The following is a 14,652-nucleotide window of genomic DNA, read 5'->3' on the forward strand; positions in this document are numbered from 1 at the left end:
AAATATATATATATATATATATATATATTGGAAATGTAAGCAAGGGTTGAGCTTCTTCAGTTTGTGTCACAAAGTGGATACGTTTCTGTGTCCCTTTCAGAGTGAGTGACACATTGACTTTATATAGTGTACCAAGAGTTGTTCCCTAGCTTACGGCCATACCAGCCTGAATACGCCCGATCTTGTCCGATCTCGGAAGCTAAGCAGGGTCGGGCCTGGTTAGTACTTGGATGGGAGACCGCCTGGGAATACAAGGTGCTGTAAGCTTTTTGTCCCAGTAGAGCGTGCTCTTGTGTCATGGAGCAACTGCCTTTTATTTATCACCCTAATAATATCATGGATTGTTATTGGACTAAATGCAGTTTGTGTGTGCTGCCCTGCCCTGATCAAATCAAATAATGGACAGTGCGTTTCCCTCAAAATATAGGCAGTACATGCAGCCTTTGTTTTTCAGTCTAGGAGACAGTCAATGTCTGTAGTCCATTAGGGCACTATAAAATCCCTTCAATGTTTTGCCTGATTCCGTTAATTCCCAAGTTCCCTTTTCTCCGTTTAGATTTCCCCGTTGACCGTTTGTCCCTGTTTTGGCAGGTTTTCGCTCTCAAAAGTACACCTTTTTAATAGCAAAACAGCACAATTGGATGTTCTATGTCCACAACAATGTTTAAACCCTATCAGGTGACCATTTGTGAGGTCTGGGAAAAATGTAAGACATTTAGATTTTGGGGTGTAGTTACCCTTAAATGCAAGCGTGCACCAGGAAGAGACCTTTGTTTGGTTAAGCGGTGTTGCTGTAGAACAAATGGCCACTGGAGTGATGCAAATGATCACGGTATAATTCTGCCAGGCAGGCATAGGCTACTTTGTAGTTAACATTTACTTGCGAAGGTTTTGGGGAAAGCCATTCCTTCCCTACCAGAAGAAGGTTATCATTAGCATCATCGCTAACGGCTACACAAAGTGTAGACATACGCGCGCACCGCACACATGCACACAGACAGGGGCATTCCTGTGCCGTTTCAGAAAGTTCATGGAAATACGAATCACTGATGCATTTTGTTCATGTCTTATGATTGACTTGGGCAAATGAATGCGTTTTCTAACAAGTTGAATAGATTTAGTTGATTTCTTACTAAGTTCAATAAATGTTTGAATATTGTTGAATTTCGGTTTAATGTCTGGATTCTGTGATTCGGTCCGCAACGCCTATTTTATAGGGCCCTAGTCAATGAACTTGTCATAAATCAACATAGGATATGCCCTCTTCCCCCCAACAAGACTCAAATATATATATATATATATATATATATATATATATATATTGGAAATGTAAGCAAGGGTTGAGCTTCTTCAGTTTGTGTCACAAAGTGGATACGTTTCTGTGTCCCTTTCAGAGTGAGTGACACATTGACTTTATATAGTGTACCAAGAGTTGTTCCTCGCTTACGGCCATACCAGCCTGAATACGCCCCGATCTCGTCCGATCTCTGGAAGCTAAGCAGGGTCGGGCCTGGTTAGTACTTGGTTGGGAGACCGCCTGGGAATACCAGGTGCTGTAAGCTTTTGTCCCAGTAGAGCGTGCTCTTGTGTCATGGAGCAACTGCCTTTTATTTATCACCCTAATAATATCATGGATTGTTATTGGACTAAATGCAGTTTGTGTGTGCTGCCCTGCCCTGATCAAATCAAATAATGGACAGTGCGTTTCCCTCAAAATATAGGCAGTACATGCAGCCTTTGTTTTTAGTCTAGGAGACAGTCAATGTCTGTAGTCCATTAGGGCACTATAAAATCCCTTCAATGTTTTGCCTGATTCCGTTAATTCCCAAGTTCCCTTTTCTCCGTTTAGATTTCCCCGTTGACCGTTTGTCCCTGTTTTGGCAGGTTTTCGCTCTCAAAAGTACACCTTTTTAATAGCAAAACAGCACAATTGGATGTTCTATGTCCACAACAATGTTTAAACCCTATCAGGTGACCATTTGTGAGGTCTGGGAAAAATGTAAGACATTTAGATTTTGGGGTGTAGTTACCCTTAAATGCAAGCGTGCACCAGGAAGAGACCTTTGTTTGGTTAAGCGGTGTTGCTGTAGAACAAATGGCCACTGGAGTGATGCAAATGATCACGGTATAATTCTGCCAGGCAGGCATAGGCTACTTTGTAGTTAACATTTACTTGCGAAGGTTTTGGAGAAAGCCATTCCTTCCCTACCAGAAGAAGGTTATCATTAGCATCATCGCTAACGGCTACACAAAGTGTAGACATACGCGCGCACCGCACACATGCACACAGACAGGGGCATTCCTGTGCCGTGCCAGAAAGTTCATGGAAATACGACTCACTGATGCATTTTGTTCATGTCTTATGATTGACTTGGGCAAATGAATGCGTTTTCTAACAAGTTGAATAGATTTAGTTGATTTCTTACTAAGTTCAATAAATGTTTGAATATTGTTGAATTTCGGTTTAATGTCTGGATTCCGTGATTCGGTCCGCAACGCCTATTTTATAGGGCCCTAGTCAATGAACTTGTCATAAATCAACATAGGATATGCCCTCTTCCCCCCCCCCCAACAAGACTCAAATATATATATATATATATATATATATATATATTGGAAATGTAAGCAAGGATTGAGCTTCTTCAGTTTGTGTCACAAAGTGGATACGTTTCTGTGTCCCTTTCAGAGTGAGTGACACATTGACTTTATATAGTGTACCAAGAGTTGTTCCCTAGCTTACGGCCATACCAGCCTGAATACGCCCCTTTCTCGTCCGATCTCGGAAGCTAAGCAGGGTCGGGCCTGGTTAGTACTTGGATGGGAGACCGCCTGGGAATACCAGGTGCTGTAAGCTTTTTGTCCCAGTAGAGCGTGCTCTTGTGTCATGGAGCAACTGCCTTTTATTTATCACCCTAATAATATCATGGATTGTTATTGGACTAAATGCAGTTTGTGTGTGCTGCCCTGCCCTGATCAAATCAAATAATGGACAGTGCGTTTCCCTCAAAATATAGGCAGTACATGCAGCCTTTGTTTTTAGTCTAGGAGACAGTCAATGTCTGTAGTCCATTAGGGCACTATAAAATCCCTTCAATGTTTTGCCTGATTCCGTTAATTCCCAAGTTCCCTTTTCTCCGTTTAGATTTCCCCGTTGACCGTTTGTCCCTGTTTTGGCAGGTTTTCGCTCTCAAAAGTACACCTTTTTAATAGCAAAACAGCACAATTGGATGTTCTATGTCCACAACAATGTTTAAACCCTATCAGGTGACCATTTGTGAGGTCTGGGAAAAATGTAAGACATTTAGATTTTGGGGTGTAGTTACCCTTAAATGCAAGCGTGCACCAGGAAGAGACCTTTGTTTGGTTAAGCGGTGTTTCTGTAGAACAAATGGCCACTGGAGTGATGCAAATGATCACGGTATAATTCTTCCAGGCAGGCATAGGCTACTTTGTAGTTAACATTTACTTGCGAAGGTTTTGGGGAAAGCCATTCCTTCCCTACCAGAAGAAGGTTATCATTAGCATCATCGCTAACGGCTACACAAAGTGTAGACATACGCGCGCACCGCACACATGCACACAGACAGGGGCATTCCTGTGCCGTGCCAGAAAGTTCATGGAAATACGACTCACTGATGCATTTTGTTCATGTCTTATGATTGACTTGGGCAAATGAATGCGTTTTCTAACAAGTTGAATAGATTTAGTTGATTTCTTACTAAGTTCAATAAATGTTTGAATATTGTTGAATTTCGGTTTAATGTCTGGATTCCGTGATTCGGTCCGCAACGCCTATTTTATAGGGCCCTAGTCAATGAACTTGTCATAAATCAACATAGGATATGCCCTCTTCCCCCCAACAAGACTAAAATATATATATATATATATATATATATTGGAAATGTAAGCAAGGGTTGAGCTTCTTCAGTTTGTGTCACAAAGTGGATACGTTTCTGTGTCCCTTTCAGAGTGAGTGACACATTTACTTTATATAGTGTACCAAGAGTTATTCACTTGCTTACGGCCATACCAGCCTGAATACGCCTGATCTCGTCCGATCTCGGAAGCTAAGCAGCGTCGGGCCTGGTTAGTATTTGGATGGGAGACCGCCTGGGAATACCAGGTGCTGTAAGCTTTTTGTCCCAGTAGAGCGTGCTCTTGTGTCATGGAGCAACTGCCTTTTATTTATCACCCTAATAATATCATGGATTGTTATTGGACTAAATGTAGTTTGTGTGTGCTGCCCTGCCCTGATCAAATCAAATAATGGACAGTGCGTTTCCCTCAAAATATAGGCAGTACATGCAGCCTTTGTTTTTAGTCTAGGAGACAGTCAATGTCTGTAGTCCATTAGGGCACTATAAAATCCCTTCAATGTTTTGCCTGATTCTGTTAATTCCCAAGTTCCCTTTTCTCCGTTTAGATTTCCCCGTTGACCGTTTGTCCCTGTTTTGGCAGGTTTTCGCTCTCAAAAGTACACCTTTTTAATAGCAAAACAGCACAATTGGATGTTCTATGTCCACAACAATGTTTAAACCCTATCAGGTGACCATTTGTGAGGTCTGGGAAAAATGTAAGACATTTAGATTTTGGGGTGTAGTTACCCTTAAATGCAAGCGTGCACCAGGAAGAGACCTTTGTTTGGTTAAGCGGTGTTGCTGTAGGACAAATGGCCACTGGAGTGATGCAAATGATCACGGTATAATTCTGCCAGGCAGGCATAGGCTACTTTGTAGTTAACATTTACTTGCGAAGGTTTTGGGGAAAGCCATTCCTTCCCTACCAGAAGAAGGTTATCATTAGCATCATCGCTAACGGCTACACAAAGTGTAGACATACGCGCGCACCGCACACATGCACACAGACAGGGGCATTCCTGTGCCGTGCCAGAAAGTTCATGGAAATACGAATCACTGATGCATTTTGTTCATGTCTTATGATTGACTTGGGCAAATGAATGCGTTTTCTAACAAGTTGAATAGATTTAGTTGATTTCTTACTAAGTTCAATAAATGTTTGAATATTTTTGAATTTCGGTGTAATGTCTGGATTCCGTGATTCGGTCCGCAACGCCTATTTTATAGGGCCCTAGTCAATGAACTTGTCATAAATCAACATAGGATATGCCCTCTTCCCCCCCCAACAAGACTAAAATATATATATATATATATTGGAAATGTAAGCAAGGGTTGAGCTTCTTCAGTTTGTGTCACAAAGTGGATACGTTTCTGTGTCCCTTTCAGAGTGAGTGACACATTGACTTTATATAGTGTACCAAGAGTTGTTCCCTCGCTTACGGCCATACCAGCCTGAATACGCCTGATCTCGTCCGATCTCGGAAGCTAAGCAGGGTAGGGCCTGGTTAGTACTTGGATGGGAGACCGCCTGGGAATACCAGGTGCTGTAAGCTTTTTGTCCCAGTAGAGCGTGCTCTTGTGTCATGGAGCAACTGCCTTTTATTTATCACCCTAATAATATCATGGATTGTTATTGGACTAAATGCAGTTTGTGTGTGCTGCCCTGCCCTGATCAAATCAAATAATGGACAGTGCGTTTCCCTCAAAATATAGGCAGTACATGCAGCCTTTGTTTTTAGTCTAGGAGACAGTCAATGTCTGTAGTCCATTAGGGCACTATAAAATCCCTTCAATGTTTTGCCTGATTCCGTTAATTCCCAAGTTCCCTTTTCTCCGTTTAGATTTCCCCGTTGACCGTTTGTCCCTGTTTTGGCAGGTTTTCGCTCTCAAAAGTACACCTTTTTAATAGCAAAACAGCACAATTGGATGTTCTATGTCCACAACAATGTTTAAACCCTATCAGGTGACCATTTGTGAGGTCTGGGAAAAATGTAAGACATTTAGATTTTGGGGTGTAGTTACCCTTAAATGCAAGCGTGCACCAGGAAGAGACCTTTGTTTGGTTAAGCGGTGTTGCTGTAGGACAAATGGCCACTGGAGTGATGCAAATGATCACGGTATAATTCTGCCAGGCAGGCATAGGCTACTTTGTAGTTAACATTTACTTGCGAAGGTTTTGGGGAAAGCCATTCCTTCCCTACCAGAAGAAGGTTATCATTAGCATCATCGCTAACGGCTACACAAAGTGTAGACATACGCGCGCACCGCACACATGCACACAGACAGGGGCATTCCTGTGCCGTTTCAGAAAGTTCATGGAAATACGAATCACTGATGCATTTTGTTCATGTCTTATGATTGACTTGGGCAAATGAATGCGTTTTCTAACAAGTTGAATAGATTTAGTTGATTTCTTACTAAGTTCAATAAATGTTTGAATATTGTTGAATTTCGGTTTAATGTCTGGATTCCGTGATTCGGTCCGCAACGCCTATTTTATAGGGCCCTAGTCAATGAACTTGTCATAAATCAACATAGGATATGCCCTCTCCCCCCCAACAAGACTCAAATATATATATATATATATTGGAAATGTAAGCAAGGGTTGAGCTTCTTCAGTTTGTGTCACAAAGTGGATACGTTTCTGTGTCCCTTTCAGAGTGAGTGACACATTGACTTTATATAGTGTACCAAGAGTTGTTCCCTCTCTTACGGCCATACCAGCCTGAATACGCCTGATCTCGTCCGATCTCGGAAGCTAAGCAGGGTCGGGCCTGGTTAGTACTTGGATGGGAGACCGCCTGGGAATACCAGGTGCTGTAAGCTTTTGTCCCAGTAGAGCGTGCTCTTGTGTCATGGAGCAACTGCCTTTTATTTATCACCCTAATAATATCATGGATTGTTATTGGACTAAATGCAGTTTGTGTGTGCTGCCCTGCCCTGATCAAATCAAATAATGGACAGTGCGTTTCCCTCAAAATATAGGCAGTACATGCAGCCTTTGTTTTTAGTCTAGGAGACAGTCAATGTCTGTAGTCCATTAGGGCACTATAAAATCCCTTCAATGTTTTGCCTGATTCCGTTAATTCCCAAGTTCCCTTTTCTCCGTTTAGATTTCCCCGTTGACCGTTTGTCCCTGTTTTGGCAGGTTTTCGCTCTCAAAAGTACACCTTTTTAATAGCAAAACAGCACAATTGGATGTTCTATGTCCACAACAATGTTTAAACCCTATCAGGTGACCATTTGTGAGGTCTGGGAAAAATGTAAGACATTTAGATTTTGGGGTGTAGTTACCCTTAAATGCAAGCGTGCACCAGGAAGAGACCTTTGTTTGGTTAAGCGGTGTTGCTGTAGGACAAATGGCCACTGGAGTGATGCAAATGATCACGGTATAATTCTGCCAGGCAGGCATAGGCTACTTTGTAGTTAACATTTACTTGCGAAGGTTTTGGGGAAAGCCATTCCTTCCCTACCAGAAGAAGGTTATCATTAGCATCATCGCTAACGGCTACACAAAGTGTAGACATACGCGCGCACCGCACACATGCACACAGACAGGGGCATTCCTGTGCCGTTTCAGAAAGTTCATGGAAATACGAATCACTGATGCATTTTGTTCATGTCTTATGATTGACTTGGGCAAATGAATGCGTTTTCTAACAAGTTGAATAGATTTAGTTGATTTCTTACTAAGTTCAATAAATGTTTGAATATTGTTGAATTTCGGTTTAATGTCTGGATTCCGTGATTCGGTCCGCAACGCCTATTTTATAGGGCCCTAGTCAATGAACTTGTCATAAATCAACATAGGATATGCCCTCTCCCCCCAACAAGACTCAAAATATATATATATATATATATTGGAAATGTAAGCAAGGGTTGAGCTTCTTCAGTTTGTGTCACAAAGTGGATACGTTTCTGTGTCCCTTTCAGAGTGAGTGACACATTGACTTTATATAGTGTACCAAGAGTTGTTCCCTTGCTTACGGCCATACCAGCCTGAATACGCCCGATCTCGTCCGATCTCGGAAGCTAAGCAGGGTCGGGCCTGGTTAGTACTTGGATGGGAGACCGCCTGGGAATACCAGGTGCTGTAAGCTTTTGTCCCAGTAGAGCGTGCTCTTGTGTCATGGAGCAACTGCCTTTTATTTATCACCCTAATAATATCATGGATTGTTATTGGACTAAATGCAGTTTGTGTGTGCTGCCCTGCCCTGATCAAATCAAATAATGGACAGTGCGTTTCCCTCAAAATATAGGCAAGACATGCAGCCTTTGTTTTTAGTCTAGGAGACAGTCAATGTCTGTAGTCCATTAGGGCACTATAAAATCCCTTCAATGTTTTGCCTGATTCCGTTAATTCCCAAGTTCCCTTTTCTCCGTTTAGATTTCCCCGTTGACCGTTTGTCCCTGTTTTGGCAGGTTTTCGCTCTCAAAAGTACACCTTTTTAATAGCAAAACAGCACAATTGGATGTTCTATGTCCACAACAATGTTTAAACCCTATCAGGTGACCATTTGTGAGGTCTGGGAAAAATGTAAGACATTTAGATTTTGGGGTGTAGTTACCCTTAAATGCAAGCGTGCACCAGGAAGAGACCTTTGTTTGGTTAAGCGGTGTTGCTGTAGAACAAATGGCCACTGGAGTGATGCAAATGATCACGGTATAATTCTGCCAGGCAGGCATAGGCTACTTTGTAGTTAACATTTACTTGCGAAGGTTTTGGGGAAAGCCATTCCTTCCCTACCAGAAGAAGGTTATCATTAGCATCATCGCTAACGGCTACACAAAGTGTAGACATACGCGCGCACCGCACACATGCACACAGACAGGGGCATTCCTGTGCCGGTCAGAAAGTTCATGGAAATACGAATCACTGATGCATTTTGTTCATGTCTTATGATTGACTTGGGCAAATGAATGCGTTTTCTAACAAGTTGAATAGATTTAGTTGATTTCTTACTAAGTTCAATAAATGTTTGAATATTGTTGAATTTCGGTTTAATGTCTGGATTCCGTGATTCGGTCCGCAACGCCTATTTTATAGGGCCCTAGTCAATGAACTTGTCATAAATCAACATAGGATATGCCCTCTTCCCCCCAACAAGACTCAAATATATATATATATATATATTGGAAATGTAAGCAAGGGTTGAGCTTCTTCAGTTTGTGTCACAAAGTGGATACGTTTCTGTGTCCCTTTCAGAGTGAGTGACACATTGACTTTATATAGTGTACCAAGAGTTGTTCCCTTCGCTTACGGCCATACCAGCCTGAATACGCCTGATCTCGTCCGATCTCGGAAGCTAAGCAGGGTCGGGCCTGGTTAGTACTTGGATGGGAGACCGCCTGGGAATACCAGGTGCTGTAAGCTTTTTGTCCCAGTAGAGCGTGCTCTTGTGTCATGGAGCAACTGCCTTTTATTTATCACCCTAATAATATCATGGATTGTTATTGGACTAAATGCAGTTTGTGTGTGCTGCCCTGCCCTGATCAAATCAAATAATGGACAGTGCGTTTCCCTCAAAATATAGGCAGTACATGCAGCCTTTGTTTTTAGTCTAGGAGACAGTCAATGTCTGTAGTCCATTAGGGCACTATAAAATCCCTTCAATGTTTTGCCTGATTCCGTTAATTCCCAAGTTCCCTTTTCTCCGTTTAGATTTCCCCGTTGACCGTTTGTCCCTGTTTTGGCAGGTTTTCGCTCTCAAAAGTACACCTTTTTAATAGCAAAACAGCACAATTGGATGTTCTATGTCCACAACAATGTTTAAACCCTATCAGGTGACCATTTGTGAGGTCTGGGAAAAATGTAAGACATTTAGATTTGGGGGTGTAGTTACCCTTAAATGCAAGCGTGCACCAGGAAGAGACCTTTGTTTGGTTAAGCGGTGTTGCTGTAGAACAAATGGCCACTGGAGTGATGCAAATGATCACGGTATAATTCTGCCAGGCAGGCATAGGCTACTTTGTAGTTAACATTTACTTGCGAAGGTTTTGGGGAAAGCCATTCCTTCCCTACCAGAAGAAGGTTATCATTAGCATCATCGCTAACGGCTACACAAAGTGTAGACATACGCGCGCACCGCACACATGCACACAGACAGGGGCATTCCTGTGCCGTTTCAGAAAGTTCATGGAAATACGAATCACTGATGCATTTTGTTCATGTCTTATGATTGACTTGGGCAAATGAATGCGTTTTCTAACAAGTTGAATAGATTTAGTTGATTTCTTACTAAGTTCAATAAATGTTTGAATATTGTTGAATTTCGGTTTAATGTCTGGATTCCGTGATTCGGTCCGCAACGCCTATTTTATAGGGCCCTAGTCAATGAACTTGTCATAAATCAACATAGGATATGCCCTCTCCCCCCAACAAGACTCAAATATATATATAAAATATATATATATATATATTGGAAATGTAAGCAAAGGGTTGAGCTTCTTCAGTTTGTGTCACAAAGTGGATACGTTTCTGTGTCCCTTTCAGAGTGAGTGACACATTGACTTTATATAGTGTACCAAGAGTTGTTCCTCGCTTACGGCCATACCAGCCTGAATACGCCCGATCTTGTCCGATCTCGGAAGCTAAGCAGGGTCGGGCCTGGTTAGTACTTGGATGGGAGACCGCCTGGGAATACCAGGTGCTGTAAGCTTTTTGTCCCAGTAGAGCGTGCTCTTGTGTCATGGAGCAACTGCCTTTTATTTATCACCCTAATAATATCATGGATTGTTATTGGACTAAATGCAGTTTGTGTGTGCTGCCCTGCCCTGTCATCAAATCAAATAATGGACAGTGCGTTTCCCTCAAAATATAGGCAGTACATGCAGCCTTTGTTTTTAGTCTAGGAGACAGTCAATGTCTGTAGTCCATTAGGGCACTATAAAATCCCTTCAATGTTTTGCCTGATTCCGTTAATTCCCAAGTTCCCTTTTCTCCGTTTAGATTTCCCCGTTGACCGTTTGTCCCTGTTTTGGCAGGTTTTCGCTCTCAAAAGTACACCTTTTTAATAGCAAAACAGCACAATTGGATGTTCTATGTCCACAACAATGTTTAAACCCTATCAGGTGACCATTTGTGAGGTCTGGGAAAAATGTAAGACATTTAGATTTTGGGGTGTAGTTACCCTTAAATGCAAGCGTGCACCAGGAAGAGACCTTTGTTTGGTTAAGCGGTGTTGCTGTAGAACAAATGGCCACTGGAGTGATGCAAATGATCACGGTATAATTCTGCCAGGCAGGCATAGGCTACTTTGTAGTTAACATTTACTTGCGAAGGTTTTGGGGAAAGCCATTCCTTCCCTACCAGAAGAAGGTTATCATTAGCATCATCGCTAACGGCTACACAAAGTGTAGACATACGCGCGCACCGCACACATGCACACAGACAGGGGCATTCCTGTGCCGGCCAGAAAGTTCATGGAAATACGAATCACTGATGCATTTTGTTCATGTCTTATGATTGACTTGGGCAAATGAATGCGTTTTCTAACAAGTTGAATAGATTTAGTTGATTTCTTACTAAGTTCAATAAATGTTTGAATATTGTTGAATTTCGGTTTAATGTCTGGATTCCGTGATTCGGTCCGCAACGCCTATTTTATAGGGCCCTAGTCAATGAACTTGTCATAAATCAACATAGGATATGCCCTCTTCCCCCCCAACAAGACTCAAAATATATATATATATATATATTGGAAATGTAAGCAAGGGTTGAGCTTCTTCAGTTTGTGTCACAAAGTGGATACGTTTCTGTGTCCCTTTCAGAGTGAGTGACACATTGACTTTATATAGTGTACCAAGAGTTGTTCCCGCTTACGGCCATACCAGCCTGAATACGCCCGATCTCGTCAGATCTCGGAAGCTAAGCAGGTTTAGGGCTGGTTAGTACTTGGATGGGGGACCACCTTGGAATACCAGTTGCTGTAAAAGCATGTAAGAAGCTATGACGTGGACTGATAATCTGCGTTATAGGCTGAGATGTGAAGATGTGAAATATGAAGCTATGATATGGAAAAAAATAAGCTGTGAAGCTATGAGATGTGAAGATGTGTGTGAAATATGAAGCTATGATATGTAAAAAAAGCTGTGAAGCTATGAGAGTGAATATGAAGCTATGATATGAAAACTGTGAAGAGGGAGAAGCTATGATATAAAAATAAGCTGTGAAGCTATGAGATGTGAAATATGAAGCTATGATATGTAAAAATAAGCATGAAGATGTGATGTGAAATATGAAGCTATGATATAAAAAAAATAAGTAAAAATTTGGTTAATAAAAATACGCCCGATCTTGTCCGATCTCGGAAGCTAAGCAGGGTCGGGCCTGGTTAGTACTTGGATGGGAGACCGCCTGGGAATACCAGGTGCTGTAAGCTTTTGTCCCAGTAGAGCGTGCTCTTGTGTCATGGAGCAACTGCCTTTTATTTATCACCCTAATAATATCATGGATTGTTATTGGACTAAATGCAGTTTGTGTGTGCTGCCCTGCCCTGATCAAATCAAATAATGGACAGTGCGTTTCCCTCAAAATATAGGCAGTACATGCAGCCTTTGTTTTTAGTCTAGGAGACAGTCAATGTCTGTAGTCCATTAGGGCACTATAAAATCCCTTCAATGTTTTGCCTGATTCCGTTAATTCCCAAGTTCCCTTTTCTCCGTTTAGATTTCCCCGTTGACCGTTTGTCCCTGTTTTGGCAGGTTTTCGCTCTCAAAAGTACACCTTTTTAATAGCAAAACAGCACAATTGGATGTTCTATGTCCACAACAATGTTTAAACCCTATCAGGTGACCATTTGTGAGGTCTGGGAAAAATGTAAGACATTTAGATTTTGGGGTGTAGTTACCCTTAAATGCAAGCGTGCACCAGGAAGAGACCTTTGTTTGGTTAAGCGGTGTTGCTGTAGAACAAATGGCCACTGGAGTGATGCAAATGATCACGGTATAATTGTGCCAGGCAGGCATAGGCTACTTTGTAGTTAACATTTACTTGCGAAGGTTTTGGGGAAAGCCATTCCTTCCCTACCAGAAGAAGGTTATCATTAGCATCATCGCTAACGGCTACACAAAGTGTAGACATACGCCGCGCACCGCACACATGCACACAGACAGGGGCATTCCTGTGCCGTTTCAGAAAGTTCATGGAAATACGAATCACTGATGCATTTTGTTCATGTCTTATGATTGACTTGGGCAAATGAATGCGTTTTCTAACAAGTTGAATAGATTTAGTTGATTTCTTACTAAGTTCAATAAATGTTTGAATATTGTTGCATTTCGGTTTAATGTCTGGATTCCGTGATTCGGTCCGCAACGCCTATTTTATAGGGCCCTAGTCAATGAACTTGTCATAAATCAACATAGGATATGCCCTCTCCCCCAACAAGACTCAAATATAAATATATATATATATATATTGGAAATGTAAGCAAGGGTTGAGCTTCTTCAGTTTGTGTCACAAAGTGGATACGTTTCTGTGTCCCTTTCAGAGTGAGTGACACATTGACTTTATATAGTGTACCAAGAGTTGTTCCCTCGCTTACGGCCATACCAGCCTGAATACGCCCGATCTCGTCCGATCTCGGAAGCTAAGCAGGGTCGGGCCTGGTTAGTACTTGGATGGGAGACCGCCTGGGAATACCAGGTGCTGTAAGCTTTTTGTCCCAGTAGAGCGTGCTCTTGTGTCATGGAGCAACTGCCTTTTATTTATCACCCTAATAATATCATGGATTGTTATTGGACTAAATGCAGTTTGTGTGTGCTGCCCTGCCCTGATCAAATCAAATAATGGACAGTGCGTTTCCCTCAAAATATAGGCAGTACATGCAGCCTTTGTTTTTAGTCTAGGAGACAGTCAATGTCTGTAGTCCATTAGGGCACTATAAAATCCCTTCAATGTTTTGCCTGATTCCGTTAATTCCCAAGTTCCCTTTTCTCCGTTTAGATTTCCCCGTTGACCGTTTGTCCCTGTTTTGGCAGGTTTTCGCTCTCAAAAGTACACCTTTTTAATAGCAAAACAGCACAATTGGATGTTCTATGTCCACAACAATGTTTAAACCCTATCAGGTGACCATTTGTGAGGTCTGGGAAAAATGTAAGACATTTAGATTTTGGGGTGTAGTTACCCTTAAATGCAAGCGTGCACCAGGAAGAGACCTTTGTTTGGTTAAGCGGTGTTGCTGTAGAACAAATGGCCACTGGAGTGATGCAAATGATCACGGTATAATTCTGCCAGGCAGGCATAGGCTACTTTGTAGTTAACATTTACTTGCGAAGGTTTTGGGGAAAGCCATTCCTTCCCTACCAGAAGAAGGTTATCATTAGCATCATCGCTAACGGCTACACAAAGTGTAGACATACGCGCGCACCGCACACATGCACACAGACAGGGGCATTCCTGTGCCGCTTCAGAAAGTTCATGGAAATACGAATCACTGATGCATTTTGTTCATGTCTTATGATTGACTTGGGCAAATGAATGCGTTTTCTAACAAGTTGAATAGATTTAGTTGATTTCTTACTAAGTTCAATAAATGTTTGAATATTGTTGAATTTCGGTTTAATGTCTGGATTCCGTGATTCGGTCCGCAACGCCTATTTTATAGGGCCCTAGTCAATGAACTTGTCATAAATCAACATAGGATATGCCCTCTCCCCCCCCCAACAAGACTCAAATATAAAAATATATATATATATATATTGGAAATGTAAGCAAGGGTTGAGCTTCTTCAGTTTGTGTCACAAAGTGGATACGTTTCTGTGTCCCTTTCAGAGTGAGTGACACATTGACTTT

The 14,652-nt window shown here is 41.9% G+C and overlaps 10 non-coding genes and 1 pseudogene across 10 annotated transcripts; all 11 read left to right on the forward strand.

The window, feature by feature from the left end:
- Window positions 1-148: 148 nt before the first annotated feature.
- LOC123487533 lies at window positions 149-267 on the forward strand. The gene has a single exon (XR_006659810.1). It is a non-coding gene; the product is annotated as a 5S ribosomal RNA (ribosomal RNA).
- A 1,174-nt stretch (window positions 268-1,441) lies between these two features.
- On the forward strand, window positions 1,442-1,562 carry LOC123487535. Its single transcript, XR_006659812.1, has one exon. It is a non-coding gene; the product is annotated as a 5S ribosomal RNA (ribosomal RNA).
- A 1,172-nt stretch (window positions 1,563-2,734) lies between these two features.
- Window positions 2,735-2,854, forward strand: LOC123487537. Its single transcript, XR_006659814.1, has one exon. It is a non-coding gene; the product is annotated as a 5S ribosomal RNA (ribosomal RNA).
- Window positions 2,855-4,016: 1,162 nt separating this feature from the next.
- Window positions 4,017-4,135, forward strand: LOC123487534. Its single transcript, XR_006659811.1, has one exon. It is a non-coding gene; the product is annotated as a 5S ribosomal RNA (ribosomal RNA).
- A 1,156-nt stretch (window positions 4,136-5,291) lies between these two features.
- Window positions 5,292-5,410, forward strand: LOC123487541. The gene has a single exon (XR_006659816.1). It is a non-coding gene; the product is annotated as a 5S ribosomal RNA (ribosomal RNA).
- Window positions 5,411-6,564: 1,154 nt separating this feature from the next.
- On the forward strand, window positions 6,565-6,683 carry LOC123487530. Its single transcript, XR_006659807.1, has one exon. It is a non-coding gene; the product is annotated as a 5S ribosomal RNA (ribosomal RNA).
- Window positions 6,684-7,838: 1,155 nt separating this feature from the next.
- On the forward strand, window positions 7,839-7,957 carry LOC123487536. The gene has a single exon (XR_006659813.1). It is a non-coding gene; the product is annotated as a 5S ribosomal RNA (ribosomal RNA).
- Window positions 7,958-9,112: 1,155 nt separating this feature from the next.
- LOC123487542 lies at window positions 9,113-9,231 on the forward strand. Its single transcript, XR_006659817.1, has one exon. It is a non-coding gene; the product is annotated as a 5S ribosomal RNA (ribosomal RNA).
- A 1,166-nt stretch (window positions 9,232-10,397) lies between these two features.
- LOC123487529 lies at window positions 10,398-10,516 on the forward strand. The gene has a single exon (XR_006659806.1). It is a non-coding gene; the product is annotated as a 5S ribosomal RNA (ribosomal RNA).
- A 1,157-nt stretch (window positions 10,517-11,673) lies between these two features.
- On the forward strand, window positions 11,674-11,792 carry LOC123487538 (annotated as a pseudogene).
- A 1,604-nt stretch (window positions 11,793-13,396) lies between these two features.
- On the forward strand, window positions 13,397-13,515 carry LOC123487540. Its single transcript, XR_006659815.1, has one exon. It is a non-coding gene; the product is annotated as a 5S ribosomal RNA (ribosomal RNA).
- The last annotated feature ends 1,137 nt before the right edge of the window (window positions 13,516-14,652 follow it).

Source organism: Coregonus clupeaformis, unplaced genomic scaffold (assembly GCF_020615455.1).
Source record: "Coregonus clupeaformis isolate EN_2021a unplaced genomic scaffold, ASM2061545v1 scaf1772, whole genome shotgun sequence".
Lineage (NCBI taxonomy): Eukaryota > Metazoa > Chordata > Actinopteri > Salmoniformes > Salmonidae > Coregonus > Coregonus clupeaformis.